Source organism: Pan paniscus, chromosome 1 (assembly GCF_029289425.2).
Source record: "Pan paniscus chromosome 1, NHGRI_mPanPan1-v2.0_pri, whole genome shotgun sequence".
In the NCBI taxonomy this organism is placed as follows: Eukaryota; Metazoa; Chordata; class Mammalia; order Primates; family Hominidae; genus Pan; species Pan paniscus.
Window position 1 is genome coordinate 131,689,360 of NC_073249.2, and position 23,980 is coordinate 131,713,339.

The window sequence follows — 23,980 nt, forward strand, 5'->3', positions numbered from 1 at the left end:
GTGACTACTTCAACCAATAGAGCACAGGTACAGTGTTGCTATGTGATTCTGAGGCTAGGTCTGGTCTGAATGTTTTTGTCCCCTTTAAATTTATATGTTAAAATCCTAGCCCCCAAAGTGATGATATTAGGAGATGGGGCCTCTGGAAGATAATTAGGTCATGAGGACAGAGCCCTCAGGAATGGAACTAGTAACCTTTTAAAAGAGGCCCTAGAAAGCTAGCTAGCCCCTTCCACCATATGAGAACACAGTAGGAAAGTGCCATCTCAGAAACAGAAAGTAGGCCCTCATCCAACATCAAATCTGCCAGCATCTTGATCTGGGGCTTCCCAGCCTTCAGAACTGTGAGAAGTCAATTTCTGTTGTTTATGGCCAGCCAGTTTACGTATTGTGTTATAGTAACCTGAATATACTAAGACTGAAATTTGGCATTGAGAAAATGGATATGGGGCGCTGCAACAAATAACTAAAATATAGAAGTGGCTTGGGAGGCCATGGAGGGCGTATCATGAGGTCAAGAGATCGAGACAATCCTGGCCAACATTGTGAAACCCCGTCTCTACTAAAAATACAAAAATTAGCCTGGTGTGGTGGCGCATGCCAGTAGTCCCAGCTACTCAGGAGGCTGAGGCAGGAGAATCACTTGAACCCAGGAGGCGGAGGTTGCAGTGAGGCAGGATCATGCCACTGCACTCCAGCCTGGGCAACAGAGTAAGACTGTATCAAAAAAAAAAAAAAAAAAAAGAAGTGGCTTTGAAACTGGGTAAAGGGTAGAGGCTGGAAACATTTTGAGGTGCATGCAAGAAAATGCCTCATTGCCATGAACAGACTATTAGTGGCAATTCTATGAGGGCCCAGAAAGCAAAGAGGAGAGCTGTAGAGAAAGCCTCAGTCTTCTTAGGGAACACTTGAGTAACCCTGAACAGAATGTTGCTGGAAACATAAACGGTAAGATCCTTCTGATAAGGTCTCAGCTGGAAATGAGGAACATGTTTTTGGACAATGAAGGAAAGGTCACCCTTGTTATAAAGTGGTAAAGAACTTGACTGAATTGTGTTCATGTCCTAGTGTTTTCTGAAGGTAGAACTTGTGAGACTAATCTCCTTATCAGATGATTGTTTGGTCACACCTTTGGTGTTCTCGCTCACTATTCTATCTTATTCTTTACAATATGATAGGCTGAGAATACTTCAAATCTTTAGCTTTTTGCTTCCCTTTTGATTAATGTTAGGATGGCAGTCTTATGTGTAGTCTTTTGACCCCCACTTGGCCACACAAGAATGGGTATGGAAACTGAAACACTTCCTAACCAAGAGGTAAAGTGCTCACACAGCCTTTGTCAGGCTCATCACATTGTGTGGAAACATATTTTCCTGTTTCATACTCAGTAAGTATTCTTTCGTTCTGTTTCAGCATGTGTGTCCATGGTATGCAGGCCTATCCTCAGCTTTCACTATTTCAGGCTCCACAGAGGAGAGGTCTGTCCTCTGTGGCATAAGAGGGTGTGTTTAGGCAAATGGCCCTGCACTGGCTGCCAGAAGAGACTCACTGACCCTGGGGTATCAATGCACACTATTGAAGCTGACCTTGCTCTATATCTTGTCTATGTAAGTAAAGCATTGCTACATCCAGTGCTTGACTGCACTGTGCTTTCCTTAGCAATTCCTATAGCAAGATGCAAGGGGCAGAAGTGTTTACAGTCCTCCTCTAGGATGCACAGTGTTCTAACATGCACAGTGTTCTTCTCCCCTGGAATTGATAACCCGTACGCAGTGTTCTGTACAGAGTGTTCTGCCCAGTGATTGACAATTCCATCTTTAAATCATTTCTCTCATCTAAAATTTTACTAGAAACAGTCAAGAAGAACCAGGCTATTCCTTCAGCATTTTGATTAAATATTTTCTCAGCCAAATATTCAGTCTTCCAGTGCCTTGATCTTGGACTTCCCAGTCTCTAGAACTATAAGTAATAAGTTTCTTTCTTTTATAAACTACTCCATTTATGGCATTTTGTAATAGCCACACAAATCAACTAAGACTGTGTATTTGTCTGTTCTCACGCTGATAGAAAAAACTGCCCAAGACTGGGTAACTTATGAAGGAAAGAGGTTTAATTGACTCACAGTTCCACATGGCTGGGGAGGCCTCAGGAAACGTATAATCATGGTGGAAGGCACTACTTCACAGGGCATCAGGAGAGAGAATGAGTGCCAGCTGGGGAAATGCCAGATGCTTATAAAACCATCAGATCTTGGCAGGGCACGGTGGCTTACGCCTGCAATCCCAGCGCTTTGGGAGGCTGACGTGGGCAGATCATGAAGTCAGGAGATCAAGACCATCCTGGCCAACATGGTGAAACCCCATCTCTACCAAAAATACAAAAATTAGCCAGGCGTGGTTGCGGGTGCCCATAATCCCAGCTACTCGGGAGGCTGAGGCAGGAGAATTGCTTGAACCCAGGAGGTGGAGATTGCAGTGAGCCAAGATGGTGCCACTGCACTCCAGCCTGGGCGTCAGAGAGAGACTTCGTCTCAAAAAAAAAAAAAAAGAAAAAATCAGATCTCATGAGACTCACTGACTATCAAGAGAACAGCATGGGGGAAACTGCCCTCATGATCTGATTATCTCCACCTGTCCCTGCCCTTGATAAGTGGGGGTTATGGGGATTAAAATTCAAGATGAGATTTTGGGTGGGGACACAGCCAAACCATATCCAACAATTATAAAAGGCCATGAAGCTTCCTCCTTGTTCCCTGTGGACATTTGCTGTTGGATTGCCAATGTAAGAAGTCTGGCTGGGCACAGCAGCTCACGCCTGTAATCCCAGCAATTTGGGAGGGCAAGGTGGGTGGATCACTTGAGGCCAGGAGTTCAAGACCAGCTTGCCAACATAGCAAAACCCAATCTCTACTAAAAATACAGAAGCTGGGCATGATGGCACATACCTGTAATCCTAGCTACTTAGGTGGCTGAAGCAGAAGAACAGCTTGAGCCCAGGAGGCAGAGGTTGCAGTGAGCCAAGATCCGCACCACTGCACTCCAACCTGGGTGACAGCGTGAGACTGTCTCAAAACATAAAAATAAAAAATAAATAAATAAAAAAAAAAAGTCTGACAATCCTGAGGCCAAGATGCTGTGAGGAAGCCCAAGCCACACGAAGAAATCATGCTCAGGGGCTCTGGTTAACAGTCCCAGACGAACCAAGGCTTCAGTCTTCCTAGCCCGTGCACCAGCTATGTGAGTGAAGCATCTACAAGATGTTTCTAGTCATCATCTATTTGTATCTTCCCAAAAGAGGTCTCAGATATTGTGCAGCAGAGACAAGTCATCTCTGCTATACCCTGCCTGAATTCCCACAAAATCTGATAATTTGATAAAATGGTTGTTATTTGCCACTAAGTTTACAACAGTTAGTTTTGAAGCAATTGAAAATCAGAACACATGTAATAAAATGCTTTATTTGTCTCATTTAATGATTTTTGACCTGAATTCTACTTTGTCTGATATTTAGATTGCAATCCTTAATTTCTTTTGTTTGAATTTGCCTCATTTGTCTTTTACAACTTTTCTAAATCATTTTGTTTTAAGTCTTTCTTTGGAATATGGCTGTTAGGTGTTTGTTTAGAATCTAATCTGAAGGTCTTTCTCATGTAATAGTTGAGTCGGGCTCATTCATAATTTTTAATGTGATGGATATATTTTGTTTCAGTTCACTTGCATTATTTTATATTTTTTCTTAAGTTTAGTTTGGTCAACTTTGAGAAGGAAAAAAGAGAGGGAGGGATGGTGTGTCTTTTTGTGTGTACAGTCATTCTGCTCTTTGAGGAAGTTTGTATTTTTATTCTATTGGTTGCATTTATAGTTTTAACTTTTTAAAAAATCCTCAGGTTTTTAAAATTTTTAGATGATAACATCTATTGGTTTCTTACTCTCTCTCTCCTCTCTCTCCTCATCATCTCTCTCTTTCCCCTGTACCACTCAATGATGTATTATCTTTGTCCTTTGAAATAAGCATTTCACTTTTATTACTTCACTTATTAATAAAATAGTTTGATTGTCAGTTTTGCCAATGAGGACTCGGCAAACTTAATCTACCTCCCAACTTCTTTGTCTTTTTCTTTTTTTCATTGTAGTTAGTTGTTCATGTAGGAATGTCATTCCTTGTTGTTTATGTAAGATTTGTATTCTGTTCTGTTACCCTAACTTCCACAGTTGTCTTCGTCTTGGCTGTACTTTCAAATACAGTTAGCTTCATGGTCATAAAAGAATACAGTTGGATTCGTATCTTATATCACATGGAAAAAATAACTTAAAACAGATCAAAGACCTGAGTGTGAGAGCTGAAACCATAAAACTCAGTTAAAAACACAGGGGGAAAGTATCATGACGTTGGCTTGGCAATGATTTTTTGTACGTGACATCAAAAGCACAAACAACAAAAGACAAAATAGATAAATTGGACTACATTAAAATTAAAAATTTCTGTGCATGAAAGAGAACAATTAACAGAGTGAAAAGATAGCCCACAGAATAGGAGAAAATATTTGCAAATCATATATCTGATAAGAGGCTAATATCCAGAATATATAAAGAACTCCTACAACTCAACAACAGCAGGAAAAAAGAAACCCAAATTTAAAATTGGCAAAGGATTTGAATAGACATTTCTTCTAAAAAGATATATAAATAGTCAATACATACATGAAAAGATATTCAACATCACTAATCATTAGGGAAATGCAAATCAAAACCACAATGAGATACCCCCTGGCACCCATCAAGATGGCTACTATCAAAAAAAATAAATAAATAAAAAACAAAAAATAACAAGGGCTAGCATAGCAAGAATGTAGAGAAATTGGAATCCTTCTGCATTTGTTGGTGGAAATGCAAAGTTTTGCAATTGCTGTGGAAAAAAAAACAGTATGGTGATTCCTAAAAAAATTAAAAATAGAACTACCATATGATCCAGCAATTCCACTTCTGGGTATATGCTTGAGTCTTGAAGAGATATTTGTACATCCATGTTTATAGCAGCATTACTCACAGCAGTTGAAAGGTAGAAGGAACCCAAGTGTCCATCAGTGGATAAATGGATAAGCAAAATTGTGGCATATACATACAATCAAATATCATTCAGCCTTAAAAAGGAAAGACATTCTGACACATGCTACAACATGGTTAAATCTGGAGAACATTATGCTAAGTAAAATAACCAAGTCACAAAATGATTCTACTTATATGATGTACCTAGAGTAGTTAAATGTATAGCGGCTGAAAGTAGAATGGTGGTTTCCAGGGGATAGAGAAAGGGGGATGAGGAATTATTGTTTAATATAATCGAGTTTTAATTTTGAAAGATGAAGAGCCCAAGAGATTGGTTGCACAACTACATGAACATACTTAACACTACTGACCTGTACACTTAAAGATGATTAAGATCATAAATTTTTTGTTATGTGTTGCTATGGTTTGACTGTGTCCCACAAAGTTCATATGTTGGGAACTTAATTCCCAGTGCAACAGCATTGAGAAGTGGGATCTTTAAGAGATGAGTAGGTCATGATGGCTCCACCCTCATGAATAAATCATTGTTCTTATCACCGGAGTGGGTTCATGATCACAGGGGTGTGTTATGAAAGTGAGTTTGGCTTCATCTTAGGGAGAGGAACTCACAAGTGTTCTCTCTCTACGTGATACCTTCTGCCATGTGAAGATGCAGCAAGAAGGCCCTGATCAGGTGCAGCCCCTCAGTCTCGGACTGCCCAGCTTCCAGACAGTGAACCAAATAAATTTCTGTTCATTATCAATTACCCAGTCTGAGGTATTCTGCTATAGCAAAACAAAATAGACTAAAACATGTATATTTTACCACAATTAAAAATAAAATTTAAAAAGAGAGAGAAAAAACATATACACTAAAAGAAACTCAAAGACGTAATCAGTTGCAATGTATGGCCTTTATTTGTAGATCTATTTAAACAAATTAACTATTTTTTTATTATTTTTAAAAATTATTTAAAAAATTTTTTTAATTGTGAGGCAATCACAGAAATACAACCACTAACTGGCTATTTTATGGTATTAAAGAATTGCTATCATTTATTTTTAGGTGTGATAATGGTATTGGCATTGTGTTTTAAAAAATATTTTTCTGTAATAGAGATACATACTAAAATGGTTATGGAAAAAATAAAATGAGGGATTATTATCCACTGGAGGATGGGGAGAGAATGACGAGATATAGATGAATCAAGATTGGCCATGCAAACTGTTGAAGCTGTATAATGGGTACTTGAGATTTTATTATACTGTTTTCTCTACTTTTGTATATTTTCATTTTTCTCCTGATAAAAATTCCAGTTCCAGAAAGAAAAATAAAAAGCTCACTGCCAGTTCTTTTGCCACAGTTACACTTGATGGCAGAACTTCTCCCTTGAGTTGCTTATTCACAAAAGGATCCTAGCAACAGAGTTCCCTGAAATCTTCTGTGCACATGGGTAGATATAACATCCTTGACTCACACTTTCTTTCTCTGAGAATTTGAAAGGTACCACTTTTCCACCCTCTAGTGTTGAATATGGCCATGGATATGAAGATGAATTCAGCTGATTGTTTTCCCTTTCCAAGTTACTTCATCCTTTTACTGCCCAAAGAATTCTTCCTTCATTTCTTAGAGTTCAATAATTTCACTAGGGTATTCCTTGTTGATGATGATCTGGGTCACTTTTCCCTGGGACAGACAGTGCCTTTTCAGTGTGTAGAGTCACATACTTTATTATCAGAAGTTTTTCCTGAATCATATCTTTAAACATCTGGGTTTTGTTTCATTGATTGTGTTTCTCATCTACAACTTCAATTGCATGTATCTGGGATCTCCTTTTCTTTTCTCTTATGTTCATTATTTCCATCACTGTGTTTTTATCACATCTCTCTTCTTCATGCTTCTTTCAGTTATGTCATCATTCTGGAATTACATATTTCCTGAATTTCAGCACATGTTTCATATTTTTCATCGACTACTCACTTCTCCTCTGTGTTCTTGTGTTTCTGCTTTGGGGTCTTCCTTCAAAAGTAATTGCTCAATTATGACCATTCTTGCAGGAGTAAGATGGTATTGCATTGTGGTTTTGATTTGCATTTCCTCCATCATTAGTGATGCTCAGCATTTTTTATAATAGATGTTGGCATGGATGCAGTGAAAAGGGAACATTTCTACACTGCTGGTGGGAATGTAAAGCAGCACAAGCACTACGGAAAACAGTGTGGAGATTTCTTAAAGAACTAAACAGTAGATCTACCATTTGATCCAGCAATCCCACTACTGGGTATCTACCCAGAGGAAAATAAGTCATTCTACAAAAAAGATACTTGCACATGTATGTTTATAGCAGCACAGTTTGCAATTGCAAAAATATGGAACCAGCCCAAATGCCATATATATATATATATGATGGAATACTACTTAGCCATAAAAAGAAATGAATTAATGACATTCACAGTAACCTGGATGGAACTGGAGATGAGTATTCTAAGTAAAGTAACTCAGGAATGGAAAACCAAGCATCATATGTTCTCACTCATAAATGGGAGCTAAGCTATGAGGATGCAAAGGCAAAAGAATGATACAATGGACTTTGGGGACTTGGGGGAAAGCGTAGGAGAGGGTTGAGGGATAAAAGACTACAAATTGGGTTCAGGGTATACTGCACGGGTGATGGATACACCAAAATCTCACAAGTCACCACTAAAGAACATACTAATGCAACCAAATACCACCTGTTCCCCAAAAACCTATGGAAATTAAAAATTAAAAATAAATAAATAAACAATGATGTCTCTAAAGTCTTATAAAGCACAGCACAGAGTGGATGATCAATAAATGAATACACTTTTTAAAAAGGAATTGCTCAAGGTAATTGCCTCATTGCATATGTTTTTATTTTAATTCATGGCAAATAGTTAGGACACAATTTTCATCCATTTATGAATGTCCTCCATCTGCTGATTTCGCCGCTCTTTTCCACCATTTTTCACATAGGATCTTTTTATCAATGCCCTTTTTTAAAACCTTTTCACCACTGAATGAGTTACATATTCCCAAACAAACTATTTTCAAGAAGTTTTTACTGGGGAGGGGCCAGGTGGCCTTTCAGGCTTCATTCCCCTTCCCGTTGCCCCAGAAATAAACTGCTTCCTTCAAATACAGCTCATCTTTGGTTTCTTTGCTCAGCCCTCTCCTGTATTTCTCAGAGCCAAACCAGGATAGGAACACTTTTGCACCGACCCTGCAAACCTCAATTCCAGAACAACTATGTTAACGTTAGCACTTCAGGTGAGTCCTGCCCCTTCAGGATGAGTATTTTTGCTGGCACTTCCTCCAATTGCCACCCCTGGGCTCTCTTGGTGTTGCCTCCTTCTGTTTCCTCCTTGGCGGCCACCGCACAATTTCAGTGTCTCCTGGCAGGCTTTACAGATGTTGCACAGTCTATGGTTTATATTTGCCTTTGAGCTTTTCGTTTTCAGTTCGTTTTTTGGTTTTTCTTTTGCATAATTTCTAGGACAGGAAGGGGGAAATGCTGCCATGCATGGCCTGGTTTATATCAGAAATCTGACAACATTTTTAGCAATATACTCTTGAGAAGCTTTCTGTTTCCCATTTTATCATGGTTGACTTTAGTTTTGTTACTCTGATTTTAATGAATTTACCCTCTGTAAAAATAGTTCGCTTTTTTCACACATTATGTGTGTATAAAACTTGCTTTGTCCATTGGAGGCTTTCTTAGCAAGAGTAAAGCATCTCATCTGGGAAAGCATAAAAATAATGTAAAGGGAATGATAAGCCCAGATGCAATAGAATTCTTCCACTCAGTCAATCCTGAAACGGGGGCAGGATTATTGCAAACCAACTTATGATGCCTTACCAGCTGCTGAATCGGATCTCGCTTTAACTCTGCAAGATAACGGGATGAACTTATTTTCTTTCATGTAATGAAACCAGGATCTTTCATGGTCAGTAAGAGTAGGGAAGCATCTGGATTCACTGACTGCAACAGACCTTAATAGTGTATAACTCGCTGGGGGAAAATTGTGTGTATCATATTGTCATTTTGCATCTGTTACTCTGATTAGGATCACTGTAATACATTCAAATTCATTAATGGTGGCTACTTTGGATCCCTAAATAATTAATGGCATCATAGGTGTCTCCCTAAGCAACAACCCGATGGCACTGTGTATTAGGCAGCACTGTGAGCTCAGAATAAACAGCTCTGACACAGCGACATCTGTTTTGTCAGGCACCTCCTCTTGCACCAGCTTTCCTTAGCTGAGCTTGGGAAAATGGGCAGAAGCAAGAGTAGAAATCAAAGGAGAGAATCAAGTAGACTCTGTGCAGTGGTTTAATGTGAAATGCAGGATGCCAGGTCCCAACTTATCCCATGAATTAGAATCCCTGGATGGTGGAACCTGGGAATCAGCCTTTTAATAGACACCCCAACGATTCTTATGTGCCCTATAGTCTGAGAAGCTCTGGATAGAGACCTCTCTCCCAAAGGAAAAAAAGACAGCAAGATAGGGAAAATGTTATGTTGTGGATCCTAGCCCACTGGGGTACTATAATATAGTGTGTGAATTTTTCTTACCCTATATGCTTAGTATGGTTCTAAAGCTTGAAGGAAAGAATTTCTCCTACTTCTGAAATATAAATAAAACATCCCCATGCCCACACAATTTTGTTGATTTCTGCATGTACTCTGAGGATGAGCAGATGTCCCCATGTGAAGCAAAAATGTTAATATTCTGAGACTTCTCCCAGAGTAACTTAAAGAAATAAAAAGCCAATTTATTAGACTATGATTAAAAATGCACACACAATTAACTGTGGAAGTGCTTGTTTCCCAATATCCTGCGGACAACAATTTTTGGCAGATTTTTCAACTTATCTGCATTTCATCAAAGTAGGAGATTATACAAATAAATGGCAGTGGCATATCCTAGGGCACTAAAGAGGTCATGAAAAGATCTATAATCCACACAAATTGCAAGTGTTAATAAAGATAATGTCCTAGTCAGGAACTGTGAAGTTAATGTGTATTTGTAAATATCTAAAGAGTAGATGGAGAGAAGAGAAAGAGAGGGAGAAAAGAAAGCAGAAACTGAAGGTTGTAGAGGGGACCAGGAGAAAAGATGGAAGAACTCTGATGCAATTTACATCCCAGAAATTGCTCTGCTGTGGTTGCAGAAAGCCAGCCCGGGTTGTCTTTCTTCCTGGCTGCTCCACAGAATTCCCTCCAGAAAATAGCCATAAATGAGCTCAGTAGCCTCTCACTACCACAATTAGAAAATCAAACTATCAGCAGCATTTCAAAGTAAATGAAGGGAACCAGAGGATGAGTGCAAATTCCAGGTGTCTAAGTTTGTACTCACACAGTAAAATAATGCCATGGACACAGTGGGGCTAATACAGGGCAAGCAAGAGACATCACTTGCCAATGAAAGTGGGTATTAAAAGAGGAACAAATTTTAGCACAATGTTATTAATAGCCACCATTTGTCAGAGCTTACTAGGTGTCAGCATTTATTTATTTAAATTTAATCCTCACTGCAGTCTTTACAGATTGCACTCAATTTACTAACAAGAAAACTGCAATTGTAATAAGGATGCTCATCTAGTGAGCAGCGGAGCCAGGATATGACTCCTGCATGTCTAACTCTGACTTCCATGCTTTTAACCACAATTTTACTGTGGAAGATAATGTATCTCTTCAGTGATACAGGGTTGCCCTCCTGGTAAGATATGCAGGAGAGTCTGCATCTATGAGTGTACACTCAGTTTGGCTAAATGAGAGATGCCAAGACATATAGGACAACTAATCTGCCTTTGGACTTATGGGCAGCACACTCTTTGGATGAGGGCTGAGACCAGAAGTCAAGAATTTCTGGTTCCATTAAACCATAAGTTACATGTAGACAATAAATATTCATTAAATACATGATTTAATTTTGCTTTTGTCTATCCGTGTTCCCAGTGTTAAACATAATATTGCCTGGTACATAGTAAGTGACCCCAAAAATCCATGATTAATGAGTCAATAAATACATGAACTAGTGAATAAATCAATCAGTGTACAGAGAAATGTGCATTCCCATATTCATCTGTAGGAAATTATTGCACAGAGAGCAATACACCAACCCTAGATCATCAATCTTTTCTTGCCATATGTGGGTCCCAAAATTTTTTCACAAGTAAAGGGAATATGGCATTGTCATAGTTACTTGTATAACAGAATGTGTGCTAACAGCAGTAATGAACAAAGCCCGGGCCATGAGCAGTCCCAGGCTGATGACTCATACACCACCAGAGCCTTTTGTCCCCAGCCATTATTTTCCAGCATTTTCTTGCACTGCCCTTTTGCTACAAGAATCAATCTGGACTTAATCATTTGCTCTTTGACCTGAAGCATACAGATTTATAGCACACTTTTTAGGGCTATGGGATCTTTGTTTTGGATTTTCTATAGTTTAAAGATCAATTTTGACTAATCAGAGCTAATTAGAGATCAACAAACCCTTCCAATCTCTATCTAGGGCCTGGGCAAGTGTTAAAAACCTACATGATTTCTAAGTCAAAAGTCATTCCACAGGCAAATACAGGAAGAAACCATGTTTGGCAAATATAATTTCTAGTCGTGCAGCTTTCAATTGACAAATGCCTTAATGATGGAAAAAACAAAGGACAGAAACTAGACCTCCTAGGTTTCCAAAATGTTGTTATCACTGTTAGATGTGTGACCTTAAACAAATCACTAAGCCACACTAAGTCTCAGTTTGCCCAACTGAGTAATGAATTGTTGAACTCTCTGTTAGGTGTATAAACACACACATGTCATTTTATTACAGTCCATCTTATTCCATAAGTTTGCCTTGTTTATCAACAAGCTTGTGAATTACTTGAGGGTGTGTCTTAAATTTTCTTTTTTTGTCTCTTCCATTGCTTCTAGAACGCTGTTAAATACAAAAAGCTGATCAGCAGTGAACTAGATTGAAGTAAATCAAGGTTCCTTGTGTTTCCCTACCAAGAATATGAAAATCTTCCCAAATTTATGTAAAGAAAACTCTTCAGGAATCAGAACAATATGCTGCATTTCTATAGGGTTTTTCTTTTTTGTTTTATTTCTCAGATATGTGTGATCCCTTAAATACTGTGTGTGTGCATGTATTTAAAACAATCTGTGCTTCTTTCACTCTTGGTTAAAAATTTTATTGGTTTTGTACATAAAATTCCCAAAGTAAAATTTTCATTGAAAATGGAAAATACTCAATTTCTGTTTGCACTAAGTGGCTGACAATTAACAAATGAGTCACATGTATTCCCTTCCTGTAACTAACGCACTGCAAGCCGAATTCATCAATTACAGCAAGGACACAATATTCACTTTACCAAACATCCAAGTTTCTTAGCTGTTGACCTTTTTGTGTATGTGTTTGCTTTCTCATTCTCTTTCTATGTGTTCTATTCATAAATTGTGTCCAGCAAATTGTGGCAAAGGTGTCTCCCTTCTCTATTGCCACTTTGCAATCTATACTTAACTGCAGGGTAACAACAATGGAAGCCATCACTAACAGAGCCAACTCTAGCCCTCTAAATCTGCAACTACAGCTTGGGAAAAATCTTCTATCAGGGTGTTACATGCTAGATTTAATGTGAATGTTGTAGTCTGAAATGAAAATTATTTGTACAGCTGGAATATAACATTTGCATAAGTTACAATTAAAAGGGAAAATATAATTACAAATTTTCAACTTAATTTGAATGGTTTTTAAAATGCTCATTTGGCATAGGCAACAGCTTGCAGGCAAACAGAACACACTCTCAGAGTTGCATCCCTTTGTCTGGGTAGCAGTAGTGAGCTCATTTTGAAGTGCTTGCTTTAACCCCTGAATCCCAACACCAACCAGCATTGAGAACCTAAAGTACAAGGCAATGTTTGTTTTCAAAATAGGATTACAACATACACAGTGATTCATAAATATTTGCATCTTTTAATTGTTTCTAAAAATGAAGTGGCAAGTGGCATCGCACAGGAATGTTATTTCTCCCGTGGAGCGAATGAGCAGTGGAATTTTAACTAGTTTCATTCCCTTTCAGTTCTCAGATCTGAGATCTTCGGTCACATCTCCTGTACAATGTTTTCCTCATATCACAGTCTCTTTAATGGCTCCAGTTTCTGATTTTTTTTTTCCTCCTTAATTACATGTCCTTTTCTTGTAGCTACTTCATGCTGAAGGCATGTCATTCTTCTCAGAGACAGTCTTGGCTAGGTGTCCGGGGACCGAGTCCATTTGTTCATTTGTTTTTAGGATTTCTTTTCTAAGACGCAAAGGAATCCTTTTATTATCCTCAAACACAAAAATTGAAATTTTCATAAAATACTTTGTACAGCATGTTTATTTGAAACCCTGCTTCCCCAAAGTCATGATATCTGTGATTATTATGTAACATGCATTGTGTTGCATCAATGGGTTTTGCAAAAGAGACGAAAAAGAGAAAATTATTCCATTCTGTCTTTCCCAGCAAAAAAGCATCCAAAAAGACATATAAATAAAAAAATTACTATGACTGTGAATTACACGATGAACTGTGCCTTTCTATTTTCCCGATCTTTCTTTTCACAGCTATCTCCAAATAATGAGATACCAGAAGATGCTCTTGAAAAAAAAAATAAATTATAAAAACTGATCCTTTGTTCTATTTACCCTGGAATCTGAAAAGCAAACTCCGTGCCAAAGAGAAAAACATAAAGTAATAATACAACCCAATTTTATATTTTTCCTGAGAAACTACAAAGGTACTCAGTTAATCGAGAGTATTATTAAGTAGTGTGATTTTTTTTAAATCGCAGAAATCTTTCTTATTTTAGGAAGAACAAATACATAGCAATGAGAAGACCACCACACCACCTTCAGGAAAATGCTCCTTACAATGACTTGCTGAAACCAATGACAAAACCACATCGTGCCCTTGTGGATAATCATCTTTTGGGCAATGGACTTAGAATAACTTCATCACACTTAACTGGGATGTAAATGTAATACATACATATATTAAGTGCATATAAATGTAATTTATCTTGAAAAAAATTCCAAGGTTTTAATAAATATTATGCTGGGTTCTATAGCTTCTTTCCTAGTTCCTCAGCTTTCCCATTTCTTTCCTCTTTGATGCATAGTGGACAATTGTATCAGCCCCTAGGTTTGTATTCAAAGTCATAAGCCAGTAGCAGGCCATTTCCTCGAATGATATTTCCCAAATGGTGAAGACTTGTCACTGGCGAGATCATTTTAGTTGCCCATACCCCAGTATTTATCTGTTTTTTAAAAAATATAACACACTTGTGATTTCACCAGTTTTATCAAATAATAAGAATTTATCCAAGAATAAGGCTAAATTATTCCATTTTAAATTGATAGAAAGAAAATATTGAGGAAAAAACCCAGATGGTATGCAGATAGAACAAAGATCATGAAAGAGGTATGTAGATGACTAAAGTTTAGGAAACTGTCCTAGAAAAATCACTTCTCCATCAAGAGCTGAGCTCTTAAGGGAAAAAAAAAAAAAGAAAGAAAGGAAAAAAAAGTACTCAAAAAATTTTTGGAAAAAAATTAAAGCCCCAGAAAAGAACCAAATATTTCTCATTTTTACTTTTCCCTTTGACTCATGAAAAACATTTTTCAAAAAGACCAAAAGCACCACAGCACAAGGACTTCCCTTGAATGCAAAGAGCAGATCTGGAGAAGGCACTCTAGGGAAGATGTAGACATTTTTTGACAAGGCTCTTCCCAAGAAGCCAAGGTGTCAAGGAACGCCTCAGGTGAGTTGAGATGGCGAGGGTTGCCGCTAGCAGCTCCACAGGTCACACGAGGGCAGGACCGGAGTGATGCTGAGCACCAGGCGAGGATCGCCCACAAATGAGGGACACAACCAAGGGTGCGGTGGTGCGGGAACAGCCAGCCACTCTATCTCCCAAGCTCCCGCCACTCCACATCTCAGGTTCCCTCTGCCTTCCCTTCCCTTCACTCCCTTCCTTCCTTTCTTTTCTCCTCAACTGTGTTTCACCAACTGAACTGATTATAACTGTGTAAAGTATATTTTTATTATTGAATTTCTTTCTGTAAAGTTCTTTGTTTTCTCTTCTGAGTTTTAAATATATGGGTGACTTCAAAATTTTATATTCCCAGTTCCCCAAAAAGGTTAGAATTCAGCTAAAAATGGTGATACGTTGGCTTTTACTTGTATATGGTTGTGAGATAGATATTTTGTGTGATTTGGTGTCCACTCCCACCCCCACCATTGAAAATAGAGCAAAAATTGGAGCTGAGAAAGAGAATCATTTTCCCTATTTGGTGGGAAGAGTATTGCATGCAATACATTACGAGAGTAATTTTGAGAGTGAAAAAGACAAGGAATATTCTCGAGAAGGATGTTTCTGAGAAGCTTTGTGTTTTGGTGTTCTTTCTACTATCCTAAAGAAGTCACACCATTTCCAGGGAAATCTAGAGTTATTCACCATTAAGACAAAATAGGTCATTCTTAAAATGTTCCTTTACATCATTTTTTATATAAGCTGCACCTCCCAGAGTGAATGTCAGAATCAATGGGTTGGGTAGAACAGAAGTTTCCACCCTCATTTCCCCAGAGCCCTACCTTTGATGGGGGGCGGGGGTATTAAAGGATGAGGGAAAGGGGCGCTAGGAGGAACGATACCCAGGCTCCACCACCTCCTTCAACCACCACAGCCCCACTTTTGTCTGTTTAATAGAGCAATCATTGAAAATTTCCTTTGAAAAAAAAGGGTCTCATGTTTTAAAAACTTGGAACATAATGGGAATAGAAAAACTGATGTGCCTGGATTAACCCTGGAAAAACAGGATACAAGTTATAAAAATGATGAATGTTTCTTCAGACTAATTGTTTCTTTCTAATTCCTCACAAGGCTCATGAAACTATATGCTGTTCTCCTGTGGGATCCACTAACCTTGCACCTAGTGAATCACTCTCCACTCCCCTCACTTTCTAGTCCTCAAGCTGGGGTGGTCAAGGGTTAGGGGAGAAGCAGGTGAAGTAGGGAGGGCACATAAAACGGATGGATTGGGCTGCTCTCCCCTACAGTTTTATATATGCTTGCCAAAGAAGTAAGACCTCTGTACTGATAAGAGTAAGATAAGTCTAAATGTTTCTTACAGACAAAGTTGACAAGATTCAAAAGTGGTTTGGGTAAAAGAGACTCAATCCTAGAGGGGCATTTGATTCCAAAAGGGAAGAAGACGTACTTCATCTGGAACATCGTGAAGTCACAGAAGAACTTCACAAGTGTTCCGATCAGAAGGGAGCCCTTTGAGTAAGTGAAATGAAGCATGAATAACTGCCTAATTAGTGGACATGAAAACTGGACAGTCTCCAAAGTCATCAGAGATGACCACGCTTGCCAGGCAACTTACTAGACTAAGGGTGAGTCCATTCGTAATCATCCCAGCTGGGAGGTGGCTGGGAGATTTGACATAGGGCTCAGAAGACTGGCTAACCTGGATAAAGCCATTCAAGACAATCAGGCGTGACATTATCTCCATGGCTGAGGTCTCCTGGAGCAGTAGTTCTAGAACTTCTTGGGGCCACTCCAATATAACAACGCTCAGGAATCACCTCCCACTACTGCTGGGGCAGGCGGTGGGAACAGATGTAGAGAGGGTAAACTTTATTACAAGGAATGAGGAAAATGGAACTGATTTTGACAAGGGCCATTGTCAATCATTAGTTCACATGACAGCCATGAAGGTAGAGTCCTGTCCCAATCAATATTGTAAGAGGGGAGTCCACAGACCACCCAGAGACCAAGGAGACATCAAGTAGCCTTTGAACCATAGATTCAAAACCTCCACTCAACAAGAATATCAGGGAGCTCTTTGATATCTAGCTTTCACGTGTTAAAGCTGTTACTAGATGCCTCTCCTTCCCACTCCTATTCTTGCCTAGATAATGAAGTCCAAATTCCTTAGCATCAAGGCTCTTCAAATTCCAGCCCATTCTACTTTCTCAGCCTTCTCTCTTGCCATGCCTTGGCCTGTTCTCTGTCTTGTAAGGAATATAGGTTGCACTAGCCCCTTGGTCTGGTTATGTCCATTTCTAAAGTCTCTGGCAAAAACACTGTCATCTTTCAGGATGCAGTTCAAATTTCACTTCCTTCCCTACATAGTTCATGACTCCTTTGTGTTAAAGACACAGTTCAAGCGTCTACCTTAGCACCTTACTCGAAGAAGAGTCTGGGGAGAACAGTCCTTGCTTAGCCTCAGTTCAGATGTAATTACACAGATCTAGCAAGCCAGTGGTGTGCACCCAGGAATCACATGGCACTGAGAGACTTAACTGACTAGGCTTGTTACCCCCAGGGTAACTGTGAAATAGGGCTTTGGAGTGTGGTATCAGTTTCTTGCATCTATCCCAAGCCTAGCCCCATAGACAAATGTCTAGGTCCTTGTAGATGGGTGATTAATAGCATGCATCTAAAGCCAGTTGCCTGGATTCAGATCTAAGTTCTGTTGCTTGCTGGTTGCCTTGAGTGAGTCAGTTAACCCCTCTGGCCTCAGTGGAGATGAAAATAATATGGGTCTGTTGTGAGCATTGCACAAGTTAACGTATGTAAAGCTCTCCCCACACTGCCAGGCACACAATGAGCCTCGTGTAAGCATCAGGTACTACATTTAGGAAGAGAGATGGTGGTAAGTAAAAGTTTAAAATTATTCAATTTGGGAGCACAAGCCACACTAATTCAGAATCACTAATTTGAGAGAAAATTGAAAGAGGGTGATCATCTAACTCCACCATCCATTAGAAGCAGCTTAGCTCATTGAAGTGGTGGCATCGTGGTGGGGCTGGAAGCAAGGGTAGTCCCAGCAGAAGGCTTGGGCACATGACAGAGGCAGTGGTGCTCAGATAGAGGTGGCAGCAGGGGCAATGGCATCACCAGGTGGTCTCTGTGACACCCACAGGTGGTGTCTCAAGACATTCAAGGTGCTCAGTGAGTGCAGACTATGCAGAAGAAGTGACACAGAAGCCTGATGGAGGTGATGATACCCAGTGGCCACGGGACTTTGTCAGCAAAGGCAGTGATAAACAGCATGAGAGGTCAATACTCCGGGACACCATGGGGCAGACGTCAGCCTTATTCACATGCCCATGGGAGAAATTCCCTGGGGTCGACCAGAAGTGCATGGAGGTGAAGCTTTGCCAGGTCCTCATGAATCCAGTGTGACAAATTCATCAAATTACCATTGGTGTGAGCTCATTCTTCCAGAAGAGGAATATTGGGAAATCATAGAAAGCACAAGCTTTAGAGTTAGTCAGGCTTGTTCTCCATTCAACTGAACACACTCCCTGAGCACCTTTTTCATGCCATAGGCTCAGCTCTAGTTGGTAGAAACACCACAGTGAGCGAGGCAAAAAGTGTCCTCCTCACAGGATGTTCACCTTACAGAGGGAGACACAGTTGATAAACAAGTAAGCAAATACATTAATGAGAGGTTTCGTGTGATAAAGGCTGTGAAGACAATAAAGTAGGTAATGATGCAGGAGATGAGTAGAGCAAACTACTTAAATAGAGGAGCCGGGTTAATCTCTCATTCACAGTAAGGATGCAGTGGCCAGAAGAGGCAGCCCAGGGAAGATCTGAGGTGAACCCTCTGGTTGGAAAGGCTTGGCAAATTGGAGGAACAAAAAGAAAAAATAGTAAATCTACAACAAGGATCAGCAAACTCCAGTCTAAAGGCCAAATCCAGCCTGCTGCCTGTTTATGTCAATAAAGTTTTATTGGAACATAGCCACACTCGTCTGCTTATTTATTATCTATGGGTGCTTTCATGCTAGAATAGCAGGGCTGAGTAGCTGCAAGGGAGACTGCATGGCCTGCAGAGCCTAAAATATTTACCTGGCCCTGTGCTGAAAAGTGTGCTGATCCCAGTCTAAAGCACTGTAAACAAGCTAGGGGGAGAACAGTAGGAGATGAAGTTTAAGGGTTCAGGGAAAGGTGGCAAATTCTGCAGGGCCTTGTAACCCATGGAAAAGGGCTGGGATTCTGTTCTGCATGTAATGGGAAGTCACTGGAAAAGTCCAAGCAGGGAGCACGTGATCTGACTTATGTTCTTACAAGGCCACCCTGGGAGCTAAAGTAGAGTAGATTTCCAGTCTTTGGAAGATGGACCATAGGGCCAAGAGGCAGCCAGAAAGTCTATCAGGTGGCTACTGCAGAGCCCAGTGAGAGACAAAGGTGCCAGGGATGGGGATGGTAGCAGTGCCAATGCAACAAGTGGTCAAGGTGTATTATTTTAGGTAATATTTTAGGTTTAACAGGCATGAGAACCCTTACTCCACTGTGTAACCTTAGGCAAGTTATTCAAACACTGTAAGCCCAGTTTCTTGTCAAAAAAACCCTCAGAGCACTATTGTGTGAATTGAATTACAAAATACATCTGAGGTGCCTGTCAAAAAGTTAAGTGTTCAATAAATGTCAACTATGATTACTGTTTGTTGTTGTTGTTGTTGTTGTTGACTGATGAGACCTGTGGAAAGATCAGGTTGCAGCATACAGCTCATTGTGTCAGTTAATGGTGCTCTTCTCTGCCTGATTAAATTTCTGAGTTCCCTGGAGACAGGGAAGCTCCGTTATTCATCTTTATGTCCCCAAAAGTGTGCCTGGCACATGGTAGATGTTTAATAAATGCTTATTGATTAAACTATTTTTTTTAAGAAAGGAGGAGTATTATCTATTCTGCCATTTTTCACCAGAAGTGTTTTGTTTTCAGGATTGATATAGCACATTTTTGTGACACAGAACCATTCCAAAGATACAGGGGTAGCTGTCTCTAGGGAAAGCTGGTACCCAGCAAAGGAAAACTCAGATGCTATTCTTTGGAAAACCTCTAACCTGATAAAATATGTCAGTGTTTGCAATAATATATTGAATCTGGGCTAAAAATTCACCATGCACAAGAAATCCAATCTTAACAGATACATATAAAAAATCTCTGCCATAGTGTGGATGAGAACAATGAGTCCAAAAATCATTGCTCTAATGTGTCAAGCTGTTTTCAGACTAATTTCAAAGCGGTTGGATATTCTGATCCCTTGCTCAGCCATATTGAAGCATCCTCCATTTTGCATTATTACCTCCTTCCTTTTATTCATTCATTATTCTGCCTTTAAAACTAAAAGGAGTTGGATTAAAATTGAGACTTCAGAATTATTTGTCAACTTTCTTATTCTTTGGCGTTAGCACTTACCAAAAAAGACTGGAAATCTACACTTCTTTAGAAGTTAAATTTTGTCATTATATGATAGTTTAAAATGAAACTAAATATGACACAAATTTTAAAATAAAAAATGACACCTGTAAAATACATACTCCTAGGTGACATTTTTATTTTTAAAAAGTGGTTAAATACCGTAGTGGTCATACAATACAAAATTGTAAAATCTTCAAAGGGCCACAAAATAAAATGTTACCAGTTGCATTTACGTGTTGCATTCAGAATAACTAAATGTATTCTTAACACATACATGTTGCTATATCTGAAAGAGGAACTCTAATTTCTTAAAAATTAACAAATTAACACTAGGTGAGAAATCTCTTCGAGGCAGTCACCGAATCATAGCAGTACTACACAAACTTACCAATAGCTAACAAACCCTAAAAGAATGAGAAAATAAAAATAAGGAAAATACTTAAAATAACAGGACACTAAAAAAGAGGATCCCTTATTACAGTAAAGAAAAGGCTGAAATCCTTGAAACACCAGGGAGCAGCCATGAGGAGGGATTTTTTTTTTTTTAACACGAAGCCTGGCATCTCACAAATAACGTATGTTCTATATTATGTGGCAGTTGCTATGGTAACAACCTTTATTTTCTGAAACAGTACACAGATGTGTACAACATACTAACTTACTGGTTATAAATTACAGCTTTTCCCATAGTTCAATAACTTAAGAATTCTACGTTTTTGAAATCTCAGAAGTTCTGTTGTTATTACATTCTTTTATGAGATAATTTTCCTTGTACTTTCAAAATGAGAGTGCTCCCAAACATACCAAAAGAAAGGAGCAATGAGAAAATGGGGTATCTCAGAGAGTAGCAGTGCACTGAGTACTGGCTATAGAGTCTGTAGGAAACCCACTGAAAGAAGGAGAAAATTACTTTAATGAATTAGGTATCATGAACAATAGTCATGAGAAACAAGTTGCCAGCAAAATGATGTCCTAAATAAAGTTATGAATTGATTTCCTATTATAAGGTGCCATATTTGCAGTTTTAAAATAAATGAAGATTATTTCTTAGAAGTGTTACAAACATTAATATAATTTTATAAGGTACAATAGTGTGGTTGCATGAATCAACCTGGTTTTTTGACTTCAAATGAAATCTTCTGAGTCTTGAAAAGACCAGAATCTGGGGGAACACTTATATTACTCTATTTAATATGGGATTAGTATCCCTTTGTCAGGTTAAAAAGCAAAAGACAGATTTTTACTGATTGGGATATTTTTATATTCCAACTTTAATCAACAAATACTTGAAAAGTGCCTTCTACATGCAGGGAGCTGGCTGTCCATGCTTAGATGCATATTGACATGCGTGGAAACATAAGTTATAGGGAAGTTCAGTTCTATAGATGATTTTTTCCTATTCTAAAAATTTATATTATATTTTCCATGTGGATCTGAATATTTTCTTTAAATAGGTAGTTCACACTGTAGATTTTTTAGAGTTATCAGAAAGAATCATCTCTGCAGCATTTATGAGGTGAGAGTTCATTACCTGGGAAACATTTGAAAAATAAGCTTGTATAGCTAGCATTTACAGTTAAAAACCATCTATCTTAAATAAGAAAAAAGATTTCTAATTATAAGAAAATTGTAAGTACCCTTACATAAAAAGTAACAAAGCACCCCTGATTTAGAAAGTCCAGAAACTGCACTGCTAATGGCTTTTCCTAACAAACATAAAACACTGGGAACTGCTATTTCAAGTCACAATACGGGTACATTCAAATTCAAAATTGTCTTATAGCAGCAATGACAATGAGAAACAATTGAATACTATGCAGATAAGACCAAATCATTTTGAAAAGCCTGCACCATTAAGTGGTTGTTAAAATTTTTGCTAATGATTTCCACACATACTCCTTTCTATATCTTTTAGAGATATATTAAAAACGGGACCATGACTAATCCATTCAAATCCTTACGCTATCAGAGAGAGAGTGAGAGAATGAGAGAGAGTTAAGTTATCACCTAATGGGGGCTTAGTGGCTAGAACTCAGAACCCAATAGAAAAAGAGTACTTCACTGCTAGGTGCATTTTAAAAGTATTACTTAAATTACATTTAAGTCATCAGATAATTATGAACTTTCTTCTCTTTTATATTTATATGGCATATTTATTGAATTGCACAGTATGCTTTTACAATAAAGTGCTTTTTACGTTGCCGCCTTTGTTCATCCAAAATAAAACTGACAGTTATCCTTTTATAAGCTATTCTGAGAACATTTTCTCTTCTTTGAAGCTGATTGATGCACTACTTTAAATGTTCCTGCAAATATCTTTTCAATTCAAGTTTTTGCATAATGTAATAAGAAGATAAAAGAATTCTATACTTCAACAAGAGACATTACAAAGCAAGTAGAGACATTATCAAGGGCATTAACATGCTCCTAATAGCAATAAAACCTTTTAACTGTCTGATGTAGAACATGCTCCCACCAAACCACCACATATTATGGTAATTGGCTCCAATTTCTGAATCTTACATTGTAAAGTTACAAAGAGTTAGGCAGAACTGAAAAACAAATCTCTAATACTCATTTTGTTACTGTTCCCATTATAAGATGTTTACTTTTTACCTCTAAGGAGGACTGGTCTGCTCTGTTGTGCTGCTCTTTACCGTACTATCATATTTTTGCATCCTGTCTCATTTTTATTTCTACTCACTGATATCAAGACACTTTTTTTCCCAAAAAACTCTTTTCTAACTCCAAAACATCACAGTAACACAAATAGCATTTTCCTGAGAATTTCAGTGTAACAAATGGGTTCTCTGTGCATGCCTGTGTCACGTCTCATTCACTTTATGTGTTCTCTCATCACTGGCAGATACGACAGGGAAAAACAGTCCATGAGGACGCTTTGATTTTTCTTTACAACGCGTTACTAAATGACATGAGTAGCCTTTCCATCCTGGCCAAGAGGAAATATAATTTCAAACTAAAGTTGAGTTCAGATTCTGTTAAATTAAATAGCAAAGAAACAGTCACTCTTGGTTTTATTCCTCTTAGACAGGAAGCAGGGCAGTGGGGAATTGACATGAGCCGTTCCTTGGTGATTAACCTGCAGTTTATGTTGTTTCTAGGTGACGTGCCCATCATGCAGGAAGCTTCTCCGAGGCTGGCGAGAGCAACTTGTCTGCTTTGAGAAATGCAGATCTATCAGGATCCAGAATCGGACTCTGAAAAAGCTGTCATTTCATGTCTCTAAAACAGCCTTTGATTTAATGTACAAGATGTCAAGAAGTAAAGGACAATAAAATAAAAACCAAAAAAGGAGAACTATTTCAATTAAGAAGCATTTCTATATCAATTCTTGGAAATCACATAAAATAAAAGCTGTCAGAATCAATCTCTGTTTAAAAGGTTGATTTTTTTGTGGTGCTTACATACAACATGCAAGACCGGAAAAAAATACAAATTACTAGCGCAGAGCAGCCAAACTTAAAAAATCCTTTCTCATTAGAGAGATATCTGGTTATTAAATTTTCCTAATGGATCTAGGAAAAGTGTTTTTATGGCTGGGGCTGAGGACTGAGGAGAGAAGGAAAGAAATAAACCCCCATACAGAAAAAAAGTCACACATGCAATCTCCAGTTCTATGTGAAGGA

The 23,980-nt window shown here is 38.5% G+C and overlaps 1 long non-coding RNA gene across 1 annotated transcript; it reads left to right on the plus strand.

Annotated features, from left to right (window-relative positions):
- Positions 1–16,382: 16,382 nt before the first annotated feature.
- LOC130541095 (uncharacterized) lies at positions 16,383–23,721 on the plus strand. Its single transcript, XR_008955127.1, has 2 exons — positions 16,383–16,509; positions 23,456–23,721. It is a non-coding gene; the product is annotated as an uncharacterized LOC130541095 (long non-coding RNA).
- The last annotated feature ends 259 nt before the right edge of the window (positions 23,722–23,980 follow it).